The 22,998-nt window shown below is 43.4% G+C and overlaps 1 long non-coding RNA gene across 1 annotated transcript; it reads left to right on the top strand.

Annotated features, from left to right (window-relative positions):
- Positions 1–8,676: 8,676 nt before the first annotated feature.
- Positions 8,677–10,063, top strand: LOC311604951. The gene is made up of 3 exons (XR_014781760.1): positions 8,677–9,047; positions 9,171–9,326; positions 9,706–10,063. It is a non-coding gene; the product is annotated as an uncharacterized lncRNA (long non-coding RNA).
- Positions 10,064–22,998: the final 12,935 nt, after the last annotated feature.

Genomic DNA, 22,998 nt, shown 5'->3' with positions numbered 1-22,998 from the left:
AGTGACAGCAGCAACAATGGCTTCTAGTGAATGTTTGCTCCACACTATTACTAACAGCAAAGAGTCAGGGGCTCTGCAGTTCATCTGCCTGAGTTTCAAACCAGTTTCTGGCATTTCCTCACTGTGTGCTCATCAGGATAGCATTTAAGCATGTGAGAGAGAGAGGGAGACAGAGAGAGAGAGAGAGAGAGAGAGAGAGAGAGAGAGAGAGAGAGACAGAGACAGAGACAGAGACAGAGAGAGACAGAGAGAGACAGAGAGAGAGAGAGACAGAGAGAGAGAGAAACAGAGAGAGAGAGAGAGAGAGAGAGAGAGAGAGAGAGAGAGAGAGAGAGAGAGAGAGAGAGAGTCTGTGTGTCTATAAAGTGAGCAATACAATGTTATTGTTCTTCTTGGGACCAGAGAGTTACTGGGGAATACTTAAGAATGGTTTAGTATAACATCGTGCCTCAGTGGGTGTAAAATGGATGCTATAACTCAGAGAGCTTTTACAAATGCTAGCAAGTAGGGTGCTACTACCCTACACTTTGTGAATTCCATCTCTTGTTGCTCAGCAGACCCAGTCTCTTGTCCAGGTCAGTCCCAGGTAAGAAATGGCTAATCATTTGGATGTGGTTTAGAGTATGTTACCAAGAGTTTAATAATTTGGGGGGTCTTGTCTCTAGAGTAGCATGAAGCATTAGGGTGGGAGATCCTAGGGAGTGCATGTTGCACTCCGCCGTCAGAAGGAGTTAAGGAGGTACTCATGGGAACCAGGAAGTCATCCTCTCAGGACTGCTATTATAAAATGAGCCTTGTCACTCCTCGGTCTCTTGGCTTCCTGTCTAGTGGCAACACTGATCACTCGTCCATGGATTCTTCATCAAAAACATAGTCTGAAGTTGTACAACCAATAAATCTACCTCTAGAGCCAGAATTACGCTGTTAGGAGTTTTAGCCTCCAAGTTGTAGGCTAAACAAATTGGTGCTATACTTAACAGTGCCCACCTAATAGGGTCTAGGATCATCAAGGAGACAGACCTCTGGGCATGTCTTCAAGGTATCTTCTATATTGTGTTTGCTTCTGAGCATGCCTGTACAGGTTTATCCAGATTAGCATAACTGACACAGTATAACCCACCTTAAATGTGGGGGACCATTCCATGGCCTGGAGTCCTGGATTGACTCGGGAAAAAAGAAAGGAAGTTGAGCACTAACACTGATCTCTTTATCTCTTTGATTCCTGACTGAAGACGCCATGTGACTAGCCATCTCAAGCTCTTTCTGCCATAACATCCTTTACCTTGATAAACTGGACCCAAAATAAGCCTCCATTGCCTAAAGTAATTTTTGTTGGGTATTTTATCACATCAACAAGAAAAGTAACTACTGTAACCTGTTTCCTTCATAAGTGCACAGCTTCAGGTATTTCATTACAGAAGGTTGGGCATTGTGCACTACATCAAAGTGTATCTGGGTCCATGTTTTATGATGGTCTTTGTTATGATTCAGAGGTGGGTTTTCACCCACTATTAAGTATTACCATAGCTCAGCCCCAGTGAAGATCCAAAACAGGCTCCCAGCTGGCTATAGAGAGGCTTGAACACACAATGAAAACTGAATCTGATATTGAAAAATAAAACCGAGTGTGAAGACCCTAGTGGCCCTTATTGGTAGGGAATGCTCTTCCAAAAGATTTCACACATAGCTCCCTGGCCATGAAGTTTTGGCTAGAGGTGAATTAATTACAAGACCAACAAGGTAACCAATTAACTAATAAACCAATAAGTGGTCTAAGGAACCTACATGCACTGATGGCATTTGTTAAAATAAGAGCAGAAAAGTCTGAAAAGTGGTTATTTCTCACCCAGTTAGTGAAGTTTCAAAAGTGTGGAATACACACTTACACGCTGTTGACTCTTAAGCAAGATGTCTCATAGGCCAGTCTAAGATGGAGTGTGTGCTGTCATCAGTGTCACATTTTCCAATCTGGGCTCTAGTGACTTCCAACATCCAGACCTGGATCCGTATCCAGACGGCAGATGAGCTTCCTATGAAGAATACAAAGCTTATGAAGATAATCCAGGAAGGCATACACGTCCTGGCTCTGCAATGACTAGCAAAGGAGGATTTTCAAGTGTTCTGCATCTCAATTCCCAAAATAATGAAGGTGTGACTTCACAGTGACATGATGAAGATTAAATCAGATGATGCATGTAATACCTAACACAGAGGAGCCAGTATCCCTAGGGAATGTACCTGGCACTTTCAGGTGCTTCATCTGTCGGTAGTCATTGCAGTGAATTTAAATGCTACGGATTAACAACTCCATTATAAATGTGAAAAATTAATTTCTGACAGGTTTTGAAAAATTACTAAAATGTACCCCTACCAATAAGAAGAGGACACAGGATTTGAACTTATGATTTCCTGATTCCCAAGTCAATAGATCTAGGATCAAGGGAGATAACATTCTCTCATGACTCAGAAGGAGGAGCTAACTTAACTCAGTGCCCCTTTCTTCCTGTGTCCTGCCACTTGGATCCCCATAAGCACTCATGTCCCAATTGAGCTCTCCCTTTTCTTGATGAACAATTAAGGCTGGTCCTGTGCCTGTACCATTGCACAAATAGCATCTCTCAGTTAGGTCAGCATCTCAAATAAGTCCTTTTTTTTCTCTCTCTCTCTCTACCAAGAAACCTTTACTAGAATCTATTCTATACCAACCCTCATCCTAACTGGGAATAGAGCAATGGTTAAATAAGGTGTCTATCCCCATGATGTTTATGTTCTAGTTAAACAAACAAATGGATAAAACAGTTTATGGTATGTGTGTCAGTCAGGATCCAGTAGGGAACAGATGACTCAAGATGTTTAACTAGAGGTGGTTTAATGAGAGGGCTATTGACAAAGGTGTGAGATATCCAACAGAAGGTGACAAAAAAGGCAGGGTCTTCCAACAGCAGGAGTTCATTACCAACCCCAAGCAACCTTAGCTTAATGGCGCATATGGAAAAAACAGTGTTAACAAAACTCCAGAGACACAAAAGAGGGACCATCCAAGAGAAGCTTGGCTACAAAGGATTCTAACATTGCCAAACCTACAGCAACTGAGAGAAAATACAGAAGAAATAGCTAAGCCCCCAAGCCTTTGGCCTTCTCTTGTTGTCTCTTATTGCCCACGTGCAATCAAAAGTCAAGAGAAAGGGAGCCTTAGTGAGGACAACTTCTTGTTGTATTTTAAGCTGTAAAACAAGGAGATTAATTATGACTAGTAATCAATAATTGATAGAGTATAAAGTCTTCAGTTTGAATCAAATACACCAGATAAGTACATTGGCTACTATATTGTGTTTTAAACTTCAAATATGGTGGCTTTGAACATCACACACTTAAAATCTCATTATTTCTATGGGTCAAAAGCATAATTAGCTAGAAGCTGCGCCAAATTTTATGAGGCTATAATCCAGGTGACTCTTCAGTCACTTGACCTTTGTTCTCCTCTGGAGGCTCAACTGGAAAAGAATTCACTCTCAAGCTCCTTTAGCTGCTTTCAGAACACGTTTCCTTGTGGTTGCATGATTGCGGGTCTTGATTCTCTCTTGCCTTTCACCTAAGCAGCAGTTCCCAACCCGCGAGTCGTGACCCCTTTGTGGGGTAGCATATCACGTATTCTGCCTATCGGATATTTACACTGTGATTCATAACAGTAGCAAAGTTACAGGCATGCAATATCAATGAAATAATTTTATGGCCAGAGGTGACCACAACATAAGGAACTATATTGAAAGGTCGCAGCATTAGGAAGATTGAGAACCACTGAACTAAAGGCTTCCCTCGAGTCTTCAAGGTTATCTACAGTTTCCAGGAACAACCCACAGTCTCAAAGGGCCGCCTGTGTTAATCAGCTTGCTGTTGCTATGATAGGTACCAGAGAGAAAGGGTTTGTTGTGAGTTATCATGGCTCCTCCATTTGGGGCCCTTTGGTAAGGCAGAGCATCGTGGCAGAGTACGATAGAAAAAGCTGCTCATCTCACAGAGGGCAGGAAGCAGAGAGAAAGGAAAGAGTTGGAGACTTCAAAGTCACACTGCCCAGTAACGCAGTCTCCACAAGGCCACATCTACTAACAGCACCAATGGCTAGTGACACTCAAACGTTCAGAGCTTTGAGAGCACATCAAGCTCCAACCATACTACCCTAAGCTCACTGAACGTCCTTAGCAAACGTTTAAGCCTCATTTAACTCATCAGTCCAAGAAGGAGTCTTTCTTAGTCCAGTTTCCTAACAGGAAAGCCATCCACGCACTCTTTCCTTTCTAGGACAATGGACTCATGGGAGTGACATCTCACCACCCTTATCATGTGCTATAGCTCAGAATTATGCTATAGTACATATACCAAGAAAATACAATTATATGTAAATGCCAGAAAATTAAGGATCATAGTGTGTCACATTTAATCTAGAGAATTTTTTTTAACATCCTGACACTTCAATTTTATTCACCAGGGATTCTTATTTAATTGATTTTTGGTAAGACCTAGATAAAAACTTTTTTAAAAAAATCTCTGTGGGTGTTTCTGATATGTAACTAAGCTTACCAATTAGTGGGCTAGCTTAGTTAATGTACATGTGGATCACCCGGGGGGATCTTGTTAAAATTCAGACTCTGATTTAGAAGGTTTGGGCTAGGGTCTGAGACCCGGTGCTAGCAAATAGTGTTGGTTACGTAGACTGCTTGGCGTAGCATCAGGGTAGATTTGGAGTGAGCCAGGGAACACTCCGCTTTTAGAAGGTTACAGAAACAAAGGAGACTGAAAACAAGACTGAAGGTCAGTACAAAAAGATAATCAGGGGAGAGAGGTCCCGAAACCTGAGAAGTGAAAAGTGATGATGCGTGTTTGTCAAACGAAGCTGAGAGCCAAGCAGGAGGAGAGCTGCGAAGTGACAATGGTCTTCCCTGGTGATGCTACACATGGTGGCTGCAGTTGCCTAGGGAAAGCCAAACATGAGTCGGCTAGGATCTAATGGGAGCGTGAAGACAGAAACTGGACAAAGGAATGCAATTAATTTTCTCAAGAAATTGTTTGTGTAAAAGGGAACAGAGAAATAAATAGTGGGCAGCTGACTCAGGAGAGAGGTTTGTGCTGTTTCCTTGGGCTTTCTTTTCAGAGGTAAAAGAAAGCAGATAGTGTAGAGAGCGGTGGACACCATCCAGTAAAAATGAGAGAATAATGAAGCCAAGAGGAAACATGAAAGAGCAATGACTTTCAATGAGTGTAAATGGATGTGGGATTTTGTTTTGTTTTGTTTTGTTTTGTTTGTTTTTGTTTTGCTCATGAGGAGAAAGGTATGGACTCAGATGGGAGCCCAGATCACTAAACACTGGGACCCTGAAGGAAGACTGGGTGTCTGGATGCAAGTGGGTTGTTATGTGGAAAACTTGGAGGCTGGAAGCATGGTCAAGAGGTCTCCTGATTGCTCCTGCTTTCTCAGTATAAAGGTCCTCCCAGCTCAGGAAAGGCAAAATGAAGGGTGTTGGAAGTGTACCGAGGATTAGGATGGTGTTAAAGAGGTCCCTCAAACTTATTGGCAAACTAATCCCTTAAAGGTATTCTTAAACTGGGGCTTCTAAATCAGAAAGTCTGTGATAAACTTAACATTCTACATTTCAAACCAACCCCTAGGGATGCAGATGCTAGTGGTCCATGGGTCATACTTTGATTGGCAAAGCCTCTCCACGGAGATTCTGGGGTTTACCGTAGTAGCGAAGGGGACAGTTGGGGTTGTCATGGACTGGGGCAGTGGAAGTGGAGGGAAAAAAGTGGCAAGAAGCAGAGAGTCAAGTGATATTAAGAGATAAACTCAGAACAGGAGTAGCTTTGGAAAACGCAATTCAAAGGGATGAGACAGCTGCTGGGAGACGGGCTGAAACAAGGCAGGGATAGGATGGGAGTGTGATTCTAGATATGTTTTTGCGTCACTGCATTGACACATGCTGCTAGAGAAACTGAACAGCCAACTGTTGGAAAGGGGACGTGAGAGGTCTGAACCGGAAACTGGTGAGTTGCCTGCAAGTGCCCCTTGTCTTTCTGTTTCTACGGGAAAGCTGCTTATTGGCTTGTTTATTTTATTCATAGACAAGTCCCACCAATTGCAACCAGATCTGTTTTCAGGGGTGACTTTTCCATTAGGGAGACCAAAGGGTGGACCCGAACTCCCTTCATCTCAGAACTTACCTATGACCCCAGGCTGCCGATGGGGCAGAGAAGGGTCGTACTGCAGCCGAGCATCAGCACCCCGACCTTCAGTCAAGCCTGCCTCCACTTCTCAGCCTCTGCTGCAGTTTCTCAAGCTCAGCTGTTAGATCCTGCTATCATCCAGACCTGGTGTGTCATCTGGGAGCCTTCCCTGTCTCCGTATGATTGTTTCAGTTGTTTTGTTTTGTTTTACTTGAGTAGATTCTGATTCCTGAAATTAGAACCTTGGTGGACCTGGTTCCTCTCCCTTCCCATAGCTCATCGTCTTGCTTTGCCTATATTCTACCCCCAACTGTTTTTGGGGTACCCCAGATGTTTCTCCAGTACTGTATCCTGTCTACTCTTCCCCACCTCACTCCCCTTTCTCTGCCTTTCCTTCCACCTGGATCATAAAGTTTCCTACCTGATCATTAAGTTAAAGTATGAATGCAAAGTGGGCAAAGTTAACACACCAGCTCCACAAAGCCACGAGTATAGACCTCAGGACAGGTAAGGGCCAGCGGGAAACCACTGAGGTCAGACTTCATGGAGAACAGTGATAATTCCTGAGCTCGGGGTTGGAAAACGAAGCATGTAAAAATGCACAAACATAGTTTTATAGCGCACTCCATTCAAAACCAAACTCTGAGAGCAGAATTGCCTAATCACATACGCAGGACATACACCGCACGTCCACCATTTGTCTGAAGTTCTGGCTGCACTGCTTGTCTTACGTTTGTCAGTAAATCTACCAGTCCGGTTGTTGACTTTCTAGTTGCCCCAACACTAGATAAAAACTCTACGGTATTGTTGACTTGACAGCAAGTCCGTCTTGCAGCATAGGAATGCAAGGATGGACTGGAAGCAGGCTTTAGTGGGTCCCGGTGAAACAATATTCTTTCAGTGACTCACTAGCGGACAGTTACATAGGAGGGAGAAAAAGACTCCTATGGGAGGTATCTCCTTCTCTGCAAAGAAAAGGAGAGGGCACAGGGGGAGAGGACGGGAGGTGAGAGGGAGAGACTGAAAGGAGAGGAAGGAGAAGAAACTCTTATCAGGATGTAAAGTAAACAAAAGAATTAATGAATAAAACATTTAAAAACAAAAAGTCTTCCAAGGTTCAGTAAGCTGGCAAAGAATGTTCTGGTGGCTTTGTGTCTGTCCTGCCTCACGCCCGGGAAGACACTGGTGCCCTACACCTCCCTCCAAATCAGACAGTCAGAATGAAAACCACAGTGCCTCTGCTGCCTCTCCCCACAACCCTGGCCCTGTTCTCCAGACCCCTTTACAATTCTGTAAGCAGCCTGATGCCTCCTCAATGCATGCCTTTTGTTCTGAGGTTGCCAGAGTCCGTTTCGGTAGCTTGCATCCCAGGAAATCTCAAGTGATGCCAAAGCTTTGGGGCAATATCTGAAAGGATTTTTGGCCAAAGAGAATGTGGTTGTATTCAGAGGGCAAAACTGAGACTCAAAGATGAAGATCAGCATTTCCAGTCAGCATGGATAAAAACTTTCTAATCCTCTGAGCAATCCTGGATTGTAAAGGACTGGATGAGGAAATCATGGGTATATGAAAAGTTCTCAAAGGCGTACAACGACCAGCCAACACCAACAGGACCCGGCTGGAAAACAAACTGGGTTGGATTCCTTATAAGGCTTTAAACTAAATAAAAGCTTTGCTCAAGTAAAAGTTGAACTAGAAATAAAACTTCTGAAAGTTGAACAGCTATGACAACTGCTGTTGGGGCACAAGTGCCCAAGCAGGTCCTTGCCAGAAATTCTCACATGTTCTAGAAAGAAACCCTAGACTCACTGAGGCAAAGCCAGGAATATAGAATGTGTATGGGAGGCTTTCCAATGGGTCAGACACTGCTGACCACTGTCCAAGTGTTTATCTCATTTAATCCTCAGAAACCTAAGGAAAAAAGGTATTGCTACCACCCCTACTTTGCAGATGAGGGAAGCCCAGAGGAAGTCTGGGATGTACTCAAGGTCACACAGCTGGAAGACGGAAGACCTAAGATTCAAACACATTATGTCTGACTGCTGAGCCTGCAGCACTCTGCAATTTTATTTGGTGGGATCTTACGATTAGATGAAATCTGCCTTTCAGCGCTCAAACTTCCGATAGGCTTCTGTGTTCCCCATCACTCCTTTACTATCCGGTTGATTTAAGCTTTCCTACGACGGCATCCAATCGAGTAAATTGAATTTGTTTTTCATGAACCTCGGTTCACAGCTTTTCCCTTTAACTGTTCCCCGCCCCCCCCCTCCATATTTTGATAAGCCATGGTTGGCATTCCTCTCTGAACTAGCTGTTTAAGATGTGAGATCTTAGGGCAGCTGTAAAAGACGGTTATCTGCTGGGGTCTGCATTCCTTCCATCAGTCTGGACTGACTGTGCCTCCTTTATCTTTTCACAGCAAAACAAAGGGAGAGGAGGAGGCTGGGCTTGTTTGCCAGACTTATTTAAGCAACTGAAGATGGACATTTCTGTGATGTTGCAGCCTGGGAGGGAGGCAGGCAGTGGAGAAAAGCAAGGGCAGGGACATTAATTGTCTCCGTGTTCACTGTGACCTTTCTTGCTGTCACGGAGCGTCAGGCAGGTAGGTTTGAGCCAGCAGGAAGAGCAGGCTGACCTAATCAAGCGCTGTGCTGTCTGGAACATTCCGAGGAAAGTCACCAACGGCGGCTGGTTGGGGGTCAGTGGCCACTGTGAGTCTTATTGCTGTCACCCTTTCTTCTCAGCTCTGTATGGCCCTCGGCCTCGTCTTCGCTGTTGACAGCGCCGCGTTCTTCTCTGTCCACGGACAAGAAAGTAGATTCCTAGAGGTACACACTACATGAACGAGCTAGTGTTAGGAGCCAGGGTTAGAAAAAGGGGCGCCGGGTTTCCTCCCCTACCCCCTCTGAACATCTGTGGCTCCTTCTTCCTTGGTCACCCTCTGTCACCAGGGAACCTACCCTTCTCCATGCTGTCATTCACCGCCACCTGCAGGCTGTCACCGCCTCTGCTTTCTTTCTGAGGTGCCCAGGAACACTGCTTGTCTAAACGTCCCCTGCGAACTCCTGAGGCATGAGGCTGTTGTTTCATATTTTATGAAGAGCTCTGTAAGTTCAGCATTCCATAAATATAAGATGGCGAAGAGCAAATCTCCCCCATACCGAAGCCATTTCATTTTCCTCAGCAAAACGGCGCCTTTTAGTTCCATGCAGAAAGCTCAAAGGGGGGGGGGGGGGGGAATGCCTTCATTGCTCAGACAGCTAAAAAAAAAAAAGTGATCATATTTTCCCCCCACAGCTAATGTGCTCTTATGTATAAAATTTAAATTTGAAAGTCTGAGCAGATGGTCTCCAAAGCTCTTGTTTTCCCTCTGAATTTAATTTCTTCCTGCTTATAGTGGGATTAAGAAAATCATTTGAAAAGAGACAATGAAATGTTTCTATAAATTGTAATAATCATTATCTTGACGACTGTTCTTTGCTCAAGGTATTGCGGAGGAGAGACTGGACACTTGGATACTGGGTGGAATTCTCACCTGCCATGTCTGCAAATAACAGTCTACACTGTTAAATCTGCCAAGTTCGCTCCTGCTGACTTGCACCTCGTCTAGGCCAAAGTTCATCTTCGTGAGGTCCAAGGAGGAAATGACCTGAGCGAGCCAGCTGTATATGAGAATGCATATGAGACATTAGCCTCCTGGAGAAAACATCATTTTCAGAGCCCTTCCCCCCCCCCTTTTTTTTTTTGTTTCATTTCACTCGGAAGCATTAATGAGCTAATTATCTTTTCACGAAAGGAGGCCCATAGGACTTCAACTTAGCAGTACTTAGTTGCTCATCAGCTTGGGGATAACATGTAATGAAATTATGTCATATTAAAAATGACTGTAATTCAGAGTCTTCTCCAACTTTGGGAGGGTTTCTAATATGGGTCGAATGAGGACTGATGCAATGTGGTTTTTTGGTTTATATGAGAAAAATATCCCCAGTAAGGCAAGCAGAGGGTGTATTTTCCATCTTTCTTTATTGGCACATAATATATTTAAATCCCTAGGAAGATTCAATCAGACAATAAAATGTAGGGGTTGATACCTTCCTTTTGTCCCAACTCTATGTTACAAACAAGTTGAATGCCGATATTATCAGCCCACCTGTAAAATTTGCAGGACTCAAGAATGAGACTATAAATAGGCAGCCTTTCTCTCCGTGTTTTAAAAGAGTTGTATGTACTTTGAAAAATAAGCTTGATTGTATAGTCCCTGCCTTGGACCAGTAAATTGAAGGCTGTGTTTAAACTTAGAACCCAACGCACATCTTAGGGCTGTTCTTGGACATGACTGCACAGGGCACATTAGCATCTGGCCTACTACAGACCTACCTTTTCTTCTGACTCCAGCCCCATCTGGGACTGTGAAAATCACCTGGCATCCACAGTACACATTTCTAGGCTCGCATTTTCTTGCTGACCTGTCATCCCCCAGCTCCCATGCTGGGGATCGAACCCAGGGTCTTGCATAAGCTAGGCAAGTATCCTACCACTGGCTTACACCCCCCAGTCTTAGGTTCACACTTCCAAACTCCAGATCTGCCATTCCATCCAAGGAATTGCTCCTTTACCTTCCTCAAGCTCCCAGGACAGAACTCTGCATGGTAACCTTCCCTTGTGAGAACAGGAATTGGTCCCTTCCGCTGGAGGAAGCCCACTCAGGATCTGTAAGTGGACTCTGGGAAGAGATTCCAAGGTCACCATTTAGAGGAAGATGATTTAGAAGGTGTGGAGCAGGGAGATATTCCTAGCGATGTTTATCTGCACCATGTCATAGTCAGAGTCATTTACCAGTATATTAAACCTTGGGCCTCTTCACTGTAAGACTGTAGCCATATATGAGCCAGGGTCAGGATGGGGCTCAAAGAGCAAGACAGGCTCTTACCATATCATTATCAACCAGGCCACCTGTGCCTGTATCATGAGCATGTGCTAGTTACCAATAAGGAAGACTGGGAAGATAATTCTATCAAGTATCACAAGGAAACAAGCATCTACAGATTTGTTCCCTGCGCTCCATGCTTACAGTCTACCTGGGAAGATCTCAATCAGAAATGTGCTCTAGAGATGAATGCCTCAGGCACAAAGAAGAAGCAGAAGTCAAATCGACAGTAGTTGGATACTAAGAAACACCAAGGGAATCAATCAGCCTTCCCGGACTATGTACGGAAAACGTTCTGCAACTTTTCTAAGTCAGCTCTCACAACACTCCTTGGAAGACAATCACCTTTATCCTAGGGAACCAGCCTGGAAATGAACAGGTTAACATTTTGGCTTTCATCCCTGAGCAAATCTAATGCAAACAGGATTTCAGAGTGGAAAGGTTTAGTTCCCAGTGCTGCACGCTGTGTGCCAACCCATCTGCCCACATGAACGTCTATTTAAAAGTAAAGCTTACCGTGCCAGCCCCATCCTCACCTGTCCTGCTGATCACTCGGAGCAAGGGAGGGAAAGAAAGCCCATAAGTTGGTCTGGAAAAATCAAGCCCCTGTGTAAATTTCCAGGCATGTGTCTGCTTGGAGGCACCCAGCCAACAAAAGCCATCAATCTGGCAGTTCTTTAACGTTGACCCAGTATATGTTTGCTAGGCCACTTGTGCCATCTGCCATGCAAATGTCCGTTGAAGAAATAGCAGAAAGTTGTGGGGATACCAGGGTTAAAATGCCACGTAGCAGGAATGTGCCAGTTCCAGCAGCAATTGTCCAGAGGAGAACAAAGAGCTAGGAGAGCCAAAGGCAATAAAAAAAAGAGAACAGAAGTGTGTGAGCAAGCAAGGCTCCCAACCTTGCTTTCTCTTTACTCTGGTTTTATTCCTTCATGGCATCTTTATAGACACGAGCCCTAACTAAACCAGACCCTCTTTGCACTGCTGTACTGAATTCACTTATTCTAGCTAGCTATACAGCTGGGAGAGCCAAAGGGTAGAATTGTGAGGTTATGTTTTTCTCCTTAAAATGTGTATATATGGTAAGGTCACACACGTGAGATTATGTGGTAGTTTATATATAAGTATAATTCTTAGAGAGAAAGCGGCCATAATAGTTTTATCCCCATGAGTTTGTTCTTACTTCGCTGAGCAACACCTTCTGCTTCTGGCCTATAGATGGGCCATACTGTCACTGTGTGCTGAGTCCTTACTGCGATAGGTTGAGCATTAGCCTCCGATTAGATATTTGGCTAATGTTTATAACAATGCTAAAAGGTTGGTCTTTTCCTCCAGGTTTAAAGGTGCAATAAATAAGGCTCAAAGAAGTATAGTTTTGATAGTTCAAGAAACAGCTTGTAAACAAAAGACACAGACTCAAATTGGCTCACTCTCTTCAAAATCCACACTCTCAGCACTGTAGCCATGCCTGAGGGTGCACACACTCATTTGTTATGGCTGACATGGAGCGATAGGAATTGGCCTTGGCTTTGCTTTCTTCAGCTAACAGAAAGCCATATTTTTTGTGCTTTTTTTTCCCCCTTTGCACTTGTCACCTTTAATGGCTGAATAAACACCTACATATTGATATTAATTTATTAAGCACTCTATTTAAGCACCTCGTATTTCATATTCATGCTTCCTTATTCAGAGCCAGTGCTACAATGACCTTATTGGTTCACAAAGGATAGTTTGCTTCTGTGGCCCTATTTCCTTAGGATGCCTTCCTAATAATAAACCCACTAGGTCAATAATGTGATCTTTTCTGACACTCTGACCCTGGGTACATTTGTCTCTGATTTTCAAAAGCATCCCATTGGGAAAAAAATACTACTCATGTTTATATACACAACAAACACACCAACACTAGATGGTTCCTTAAGTTTCCTTTTCTGCTTCATTTGATTTTAATTGACCCTGCAAGTTTGCTTTGGTCTGCATGTTTTACTCCAAAGTAACAACAGGCATCCCCATCTATGTGCCTTGGTGCCCTTACATTGTTTCATCCAGCTGTTCTCTCTCTACTCCATCTGCCTCAAAGTGCCTGTGCAAATATGACTGCAATCTTCATGTGGATTAGCACTTGGCCTCCTTTTCTTTATTCTTGGGGAAATACCTGATGAGGAAATGTTAGGTTGACATATAAAACTCTCTCCAGAAGGTGCCCAAGATGGAAATAAGCAGAAGGTAATAATATAAACAAACTATTCGGAAGTATGGATGCAAATATCAAAAGAAACAGCTGAAGAGCTTTTCGTAGCTTTTAGGGGGGGTATATGCATATTTGGGGGACTAGAGCAAGGAGCCACTCTTTTTCAGAAAACACATATAACTATTTGACTGTGGTAATCACAACTGGTGGGAAAAAGGAAAAGGAATGAACTAAGTTTATTTTTTCAATAAACGAATTGAAGGCTAGCATAATGCCGTATGCTCCTGCTTGAGGAAAATATTCCAATTAAACCTTTTTTTTTTTTTGGCCCCAAAATCAATTTACATTTTGCAACTCTCCTTCCCATGGCTCACAGCCATAGGACGCTGAGTGGAAAGGGGTAAGTCTGGCCAAATTGTGATCAAGGTTGCTCTCGGAGTCGTGCCTTTCTGATTCGGATTCTCATTATGGCCTTTTGCATAGGTTTAATTAGAACTCCGGCACAGTGGTAGGGGCCCAGAGCAGAAGGGGGGTCCTCTCTCCAGAGAAAAGTTGATGCTCATTAACAAAGGAAAATGGATTAATTTTGCTTTAGGAACCCCAGAGTCAAACACATGTGACCATTGGGCTTTCATCTCGCTCGCTCACAGAAGGAGAAGAATGTCTCCAAAGGAGTCACTTTCCCTAAATTCAGGCTAATTTTTTTTATCCCAGTCCATCTCAGGCAACTCCCCATCCTGCCCCACTTCAAGTGATTGAGTGGCTTTTGACCAAAGCTGAACTTCATCTCCATTTTCTGATCTGTACAATGGGCATAGTGGCAACAGGGCTTTCTTGGACTTTTAAACAAGTATCTCATGAGTAAACAAATAGAGAATAGAGAACCAGTGCCTACCACAAAGCATGGACTCAACACGCATTTCTCATGGGGATGATCTTTACTATGATCCTCACAGCTCTCCCAGGTGTCCAGGAACCTTGCCCATGATCCTAGAGAAGGGAATGAGAAAACCCACATTGCCAGATTGCAGACTTGGACTCTGCTGGGCATCTCCAAATACAAGACACGAGTTTCTTTATTTATCCACTTGATTCTGAAACATAATTCCTGAGACTGATTGGTGGGGGTCGGGGGGGCGGAGTAAGGAGACAAAGATTTGCTTTTCTCATTTTTGCCACGGAAGTGTCACTCTAATGGCTGAGGAAAGCAAAGACTGAGGACGGACTAGAGTCATTACCTTAGAACCAAACCGTCTTGTCTTCATGGTGCCAGTTGTCGGTGATGGGTGGCTGAGCAGTGGCTACCGAGAGGGCTGCCGAGTACATATTTGCTACTTTACATAGAATCATTGCTAAGCCAGGTGTGGTGCTGGGAGACAAATCAGGTCACTGCCCTTGAGCAGCTAAGTGCGGAGAAGCAAGACAAACAACTGCAATACTGTGTTAGCCTACAAAGTCAAGAACAGAGCTACCTAATGGAGGTGTGCCTTGGATGTGGGAAAGCTGCTTAGCAGGGAGATATATCAGTGATCTAGTGCTATGTAACACATTTCGGTGAAACATGGTAGCCACAGGCATTGTGTGCTTACAGTCTATGGAGCAATGGATCTGCAAGTGGCTCGGTGGGGTCTTCAGTCAAACATTCCAGGCCCATGTGTTTGGTCTCATCTGAACGTTGTGCTGGGGATGTATCCCTATGGGCACTCATGGTTGTTGGAAAATATTGCTTCATGCCACACTACTGGGTTGGAAGGCTCAGCTACCCAGCCCTCATATCACTGACACGTGGGCATTGGCAACATGGTGACTTGCCTCATCAAAGCGTACTAGCAGAGGAAACAAAAGTGAGAGCCTGCTCACCTGGTGACCGTCTTAATAGTTTGCATTCAGCAATAGTTCATCTTCAATGGCAGCTTGATTAGATCAAGAAATGCCAAAGCTATTAGGGAGACAGACTTTGGGTACACCTTGGAAGATATGTCTAGGATTGACTGAGGGAGGAGATATGTGCCGAACATGAGGGTGCCCAATGCCTGGGCTGGGGTTGTGCATTGAGTAAAGTGGGGAAGGGGGGAAAGTGTAGCCCTGGAGCTCCCTTTTTCTCTGCTTTCTGCTTCCTGATTTCACCAGATGTGAGCAAGCAACATCATGCTACTGTCGTGTCTGCCGATCTACTTCTGTCACACACCCTCCCTGTCATGAACCCCAAACCCGTGAGCCAGAATAACCCTTTCCTCCCATGAACTCAGTCTTGTCAGGTATTTGGTCATGGGCAATGAGAAAACCAACTACTACACAGTTTTGTACTGGGACTGACTCTTGTTGATACTTGGCAGATCACTAGGTTTGGCTCATCCTCAAAATAAAAATACAGGAAGAGATGAACAATAGGAAGCAAGGACAGTAAGGGCATCTGAGAAGTTGTTCTATGCTCCAAAGACCCCATGTGATGATTCTTAAAGAAAGAGAAAATAGTATCAGTTTTCTGGGACACAGACAGAGGACCATAGAGAAGACAGGGCAAGAAAATAAGAAGCAAACAGGAGAAACACAGTTACCTTGTTTCTCGAGGCATGCTGCCACTTAGGGGAAAGAAGATGGGTTTCAAGTAATGGGAAGAAATGAGAAAATTGGTAGAAATTAAGGTATCATAGAGGTGATTTTCAAAGGGAAAAACAAAGACCATCAGGCTGTGCCTGGAGAGTGGTTTGACAGCCACACTGTTGATGAGGGTTATTTTCTTAAATTCACTTTGAATCGGTGAGCAGATGAGAGGTCAGAACGACAGAGGTAAGCAACACCCAAGAGTTGACATCTGAAGCCCCTGTGGCACGCAATCTGTTGCCATGACATCATTCTTTTCGTTTATTTTTTTTTCACTTAACAGACCCCCCCCCCCATTAGCAGACCTCAGCAGACTATGGCCATTTAATTACTAACTAAGCAATAACTTGATGTTGATTGTGTGACTTTTTGTCTCTTTTAGTTTTAATGCACTCTATTTTTTTTATTTTAAAATGTCTACATACTTTGATTATATTCTTTCACCTCCTCCAACTCCTTCCATATCTTTCCCACCCCTGTCCTCACCCAACTTCCTTCTCTCTCTCTCTCTCTCTCTCTCTGTCTCTCTCTGTCTCTCTCTGTCTCTCTCTCTGTCTCTCTCTCTCTCTCTCTCTCTCTCTCTCTCTCTCTCTCTCTCTCTCTCTCTCCAACTAAAACCAAAAGAAACAACCAGTAAGACAAAAACAAAAAACAAAAACAAAAACAAAACAAAACTTGCACAAGAAACTGTCTAGTCTGTTCTTTGTAAACCATCTATTCCTGGGCAGGGGCTGCTCATGAACTGTAACTGATATATTCAGTGATACTCACTTCCCCTGTCTCATCAGGTATCTCTTACAAACAGCCTCTTGGTTAGAGCTAAGACTTCGTGTCCAGTTCCCCTTCCCCATGCTGGGATCTTGTCTGGCTTCAACTTACACAGGTCTTGCGTATGTTGTCACGGTCTTTGTGAGTTCTTACATGAAGTAGACCCATTGTCTGGAAGATGCTGTGTGGTTATGAGCATATATTCGTTATATATAACAATGGGTTTCACAGTTCTTACATTAACGTAACCTGTATTTTCACGTCCTTTTTATTTCCCTGTTGTTACTATAAAAAGTAATCATGATACTAGTAATGACTAATAAGAGTCATTAATATTATATTAAATTATTAAATATGTCATCTTATTGTCCTATCACTACCCCTTACTCCAAGTGACAGGGAAAGCAGGCTAAGCATATTTTCAGTTGTTACAATAGTCCCTTCTACTGAACTTTTGGAATCAGGTTGGCAAGTCTCCTCTGCCTCTTTTTGGTCCCAGTTAGAAAATGGAAATAGTCAGGACCCACCTCCCCTATCATTTTCAGTTGCAGTCATTATCTTAGAAGGGAAGCTAGTCTAGAGAATTTTAAGGGTGTCAATTATTCATATAAAATATGTAAGAAAGCAATTCACTGCAAACATGGTCACCCAGTGTACTGCACAAGACACAGTAGAAACATCTAGACTAGAACCCAATCTTTAAACTTGAGTGCCTCAAATAAATTGAAAAGTAACACATATCCTTAGAATACAATGTCCCAAAATGTGGCACAGCAGATTAGGGTCAAAGGAAATTGGGGCTATTGATAAAAATTTACCATAATTGTATCAAAATTAGCCATTCTGTTTTGATGAAATCACACAAAGACATTTTGATACACACTAGTGTGTGTGTGTGTGTGTGTGTGTGTGTGTGTGTGTGTGTGTGTGTGTGTGTGTTATGTATGGTGGATAGGCACATGGACCCTGAAGAGTGATTGGCTGAGTTCAACATCTAACTCTGATATTAGCTTTGCATGGCAGCATGAGTTTCTGAGTCATACTGTACCTACAATTGCCTCTTGTATAAAATACAAATACCTATGCCATGGGAGGGAGACAAGAATTTAACAGTCAATGTACATGAAATTCTTTGAACAATATTTACTGTGTGGTGAGCAAAAAAGTACTAGTGTTTGCTATCTTATTTTTAACTTTAATTGACACCCCTACATTTCTCAATTCATGAGCTACAATGTGGTTCTTGAATACGTTTTAGAATGACAAAGTCAGAATAATAAATTAATCCATCGCCTTCCACCTTTAGTCTTTCTTTAGGGAGGGCACTATGAAAACCATGTTCTAATTTTGAAGGATACAATATATTTTTTATCAACCATTGTCATTCATCCATGCAAAAGGCAGGCCCAGGGGGACAAATGTTTAATCTCATATATGTGGAGTCCGCAACCCTGTCATAGAGAGTGAGAAAACAACAGCAGGTACTAGAGACCAGGGAAGGACCTGGGGAAGAGAAAGTGGAAAGAAGTTGGTGGGGCAGCCCAAAGTTAGAAGAAGATAATGAGGAATTGTCCTTGTATTCAGTTGCAAATATGACTGCAAGGAAAGTGCTGGGCCAGATGCAAGGCATCCAGAAGAAAGTAAAATGTAGTCCTTGCTTCTGGTGATTTGGATCTAATAGGCGCCTTTCCTCCCAGGTTAGCCATTAAGTCATCTAGAACAGCAATCTGGAAGTCTTAGATGCATCCCTGTTTCATGGTTCTATCATTACACTGTTGGCCCTCATACAGCACTGAGTTGGATTTATAATTCTGCTCCCTCCCTCTAACCCACAATCCCTGTATCGGCCTCGCCTGCACCAGTGTCCTCAGGCTGGTGGACGCTCCATGCTTCTGGCAGTGCGGCAGTCTGAGCACCTAGACCTGATCATAGCACTTCTAGGATGCCCTTACTGCCTCCTGGTCCAAATTCCTTAGCAAGATCCTGAGCCATCTGTTTTACACAGACCTAAGACATTTGCCTAGGGAGGGTATGTCCAGATGGCTAAGGACAAACGCAGAAGTCACATGGTCTGAATTTACAGCCATTATATACAAACTGCTTAACCTTAGTTCCTGGACTCTCTCACCTCAACTATTCACGATGGCAATGCATGCCTCATAGAGGAATTTTCAAGGGTGAAATTATATATATATACATACATAGATATTCAAAATAATATTTATATAGTATATATAATATAGTATATATTTATTATATATTATATAAATTTATATGTTATAAATTATATATAGTGCTTTGGATTAGAATGTGTGTGTGTGTGTGTGTGTGTGTGTGTGTGTGTGTGTGTGTGTGTGTGTACACAGATTACTTTGGCATGAAGTAAACCTACTATAAATGTTAGCAATCATGATGCTTGCCCAGTCTCATCATCCTTCCTGCACAGTTTCTTCACCATCCCACCTATACAGAGCCAACACCGAGTCCCACCATGTCCTCTCTATTTATTCCTCTTACTCTTAGCATCTCAAGTGATGAGCAGCCCTTATTACGGTGAACTGAACTATGTCCTTTGCTCTGCTGTTCGCTCTCTGTGGTGCCCCCTCCTTGGGCACAGGTAAGACCTGTCATTTGCTTCCATTAATAGACCATGTCAAAGGCAAGAGGATGCCACTCCTGTGATTTTGCTACATCGTGTAAAACTCTGCTTTGGTGGATGGCCTGATAAAGCCAGAGTCCATTTTGAGCAAAGGACACATGGCCAGAAACATTGGGACGCCTATTGGATCTGAGAAGAGCCACCACTGAAAAAGCCAGAACAAGTCTGGGGTCATCACTCACACAACCACAAGTAAACAAATGCTGTCAACAACTTGACGATATTCTTTTGTGCACAAGCCTCCAGATAAGAGTACAATCCGCTTGACAGTTTGGGTGCACCCTTGTGTCTTGGAGCAGGAAGTAAGCACCAAGGGAAGACTGGAGTCATTTTATAATGACAGCTGGTCCTCATGTGAACTCACCAAGTCCCGAGAGAAAGGCATTAATTTCTCTTAACAACCTGCTGCTCCTGAAGGCCTAATCCCACAATAGCAGTCTAATTCTGGGGAGTTGGGTAAGGGCATATCCACATCATAGCACTTGGTGAATTCTTACTGGACTCTGTTTCCAGATCTACTTTCCACCACGAGGACCACGCCCAAATGGACCCTTCCTCTTCATGCCTAACTCACCCCTCATGTTCCTTTCCATTGCAGAACTAACAGCACATCACTGGCCCTGCTTTACTGCATTTATGAGGATGGGGTTTTAATTATTTGTCTTTCAGTTAAATGTCTATTTCTGAAATGTGGTGGCAGTTTTGATGGAGACAGGAAGAGAGAGAATTGGAACAAGGAAAAGGGAGTTGGCAGGGCAACTTAATGTCCAATAAATACTCGTCGATAAGTGGATGAGTGAATAGTATTTTGATTATTTTCTGCTCTGGTCTATTGGGTTCTACTGCAATGTTTTCATTTCTCTGTGATAGGCATCTCAAAATATGGAGGCTAGCCTCATAAAGGAGCTTGAATTACCTCTAACTCAGGTTGTGAGTCAAAGACATGAAAACTGCTTGCAGAAAATGCCTCGCCAATAAAAAACTATTTTTACTTACTTTTATCACCAAAGAAAGCTTTGGCAGAAGGAAGTCTGGCTACTAGATTCTGCTCTTCAGAATGCAATGTACTTGAAAGGCTCACCAAAATACACGAGTACATAGGAAATGGGTAGAACTCAACCAATTTAGAAAAAATGTCATTTAATTTGATTAGGCAGCAGTGAGGAACATAATATTTTATAAAATTCTCAACTTTTTAAGCTTTCATGGTACTTTTTAAATATTTGATTTCTTTGACAAAGGCAGTAAAATAGTTAACATACCCTTCTTCGCCGCTTTGCAGGCTCTTTGTCCCTTTGGGGTGCATGGGTAAGTATACAAGATGCTTGATTCAATTGTTTGAACTTAATGTGTAGACTTACTGTTCTCTCTCTCTCTCCCTCTCTCTCTCTCTCTCTCTCACACACACACAGAGAGAGAGAGAGAGAGAGAGAGAGAGAGAAAGAGAGAGAGAGGGGGGGGGGAAGTGAAGGAATAAACCACAGGACGTAAACTGTAAGCACTAAAGTATTGAACCTGACTGCAGCATTTGCTTCACAGCCTGAAGGCAGCAAGTGGTGAGGATCCAGCCACTGAGATGGCGGGATTGACAGGTCAGGCATGTGCTGATAACCCTTGGCAGCACAGGCTTCCCTAACAGGTTAGCTGCTGAGAAGAAGAAGCCAACAAGTAACCATGAACACGTCATGTGACGTGTGCGTCCCACCACACCTCACATCACCCACTAGGTTTGCTTGGGATCTTCCTAATGTTGAACCTGTGATGCCCAGTGGCTGGCACAGAGTAGGGAGACATTAAGTGATATTAACTGAGCATGAATCTGAATGTGTGCTCCAAACCTGCGCCCCGCCTTTGTGACCCCAACGCTTGCCACTAGAGTAAGGATGGCTCTGCTTTCAATTATTCACAGGGAGTTCTGCCTGACAGGCTAAGCAGTGCAGACAGAATGATGAAACATGGTATAAAGAGACTTGTTCTAAAAACCTACACTTGCACATTGTCAAGAAGGAAAAATGAGAGAAAAAAAACCACATTGGATTCTATCATGGTCCTTTGGACCTGAGAGTGGGAAAAAAAAAAAAAAAAACCACAACATGTCAGTGTGTTGAAGGGAAAAGATGCCTGACTCAATGACAGCCAACTCCTGAGTGGTGTGGGTTCTTTCTGCATGGGCCTACTTACATGTGGACTTTTTTTTTTTTATTAGACCTGAGACAAGTTGAGCAATAACTACACCTGTGCTGCATCTCTGGGGGAAAAAATGGCAAAACAATAAGAAGAGGAACATTATAAGTTGTAGCCTATAAACATGCATAACAGTCAGTGATGTCATTGCTACAGAAAGTCTATCCACAAATATGTTATTATAAATTAAAATATCAACACCATGGACATAACACAGATTCCCACACGTAAACAAATGCAGTTGAGAGACACATAAGCAAACGTAAAGACAGCGTTGAATCTTAACTGCCTAGAATTAGCTACCAGGCACTGCTAAGTGTGAAGCAGGCCCCTTTTAACAAGTGTTAATATCTGCCCTGTGGCACTGACCACCCCCATTGAGTGACTCAATTCCAAGTTACTGATAAGAGTGAAAAGATCCGAGGATCCTCAGTATTTCTTGGGATATATAAAACACATAACGTGTAACACACAAAATGTATACTGTTTATACATGTCAGCATGACTTATGGTTGCCAGCAGCAGGGGAGGGGGGGCCACAGGGGGCGGGGTCAAAGCTCTGCTTAGATTTCCAATTGTAGCTGGGTAGGAGGGCTACTATGCTTGCCACTGCTACCATTCGCAGGCCAGATGTTAGTTTTATCCACACAGTCAATGTCCTATATTGCTCCTAACTTTGTACTGTCTTATAGCCCTCCTGTCATGGCCATATTGTATCTACTACAAAACAAGAAAAATTTTGTTCCCCTCATTGCTGTAACAAACTCAAAACATTAGAAAGATAAAAGAAAACACAGGCTGGAGAGGTAGCTCAGCCATGAATGCTTCTGCTAGAGATACATGAGGACCCAAAGTCAATATCTAGAACCTGTTTAAAAAGCCACGGGGGCTGATTTGTACTTGTGATCCACAGCAGGTGAGCTGGAGACAGGCAGATCCATGGGGCTTGCTGACCAGCAGCAGGTCTAGCCTAATGATGGAGTTGCAGGTCCAATGAGAGATTCTACCTCAAATATCAAAATGGATGACTCCTGAGGAACTACAAGTAAGCTTGACCTTTGACCTCCAGATACATGTGCACACATGTGCACAAACACCTTCACACACACACACACACACACACACACACACACACACACACACACACACAAAGAGCCGTCCTTACAAATTCTAGAGTGATTATTGGAACTCCAAAATCAACTCTTGCCTAAAGTCAAGGCATCGCCAGGACTGGTTCCTTCTGTAGCCTCAAAGGTAGGAAGCCATTCCATTGCCTTCCCAGCTTCCAGTAGCTTGGAACCCCTTCTGTCTTCAGATCACGTCACTGATCCTGCTTCCCATATCGTGTTGCCATGTGCTCTGAAAACGGTTCTTGTGATGGCAGCAGATGCGCGAAGATAATCCAGGATGCTCTCTGTCTCTCGGCAACCTTGACTCACTTCA

This window comes from Acomys minous (assembly GCF_964271855.1).
Source record: "Acomys minous genome assembly, chromosome: 9".
NCBI lineage: Eukaryota > Metazoa > Chordata > Mammalia > Rodentia > Muridae > Acomys > Acomys minous.
This window is presented reverse-complemented; position numbering and strand designations above follow the sequence as displayed.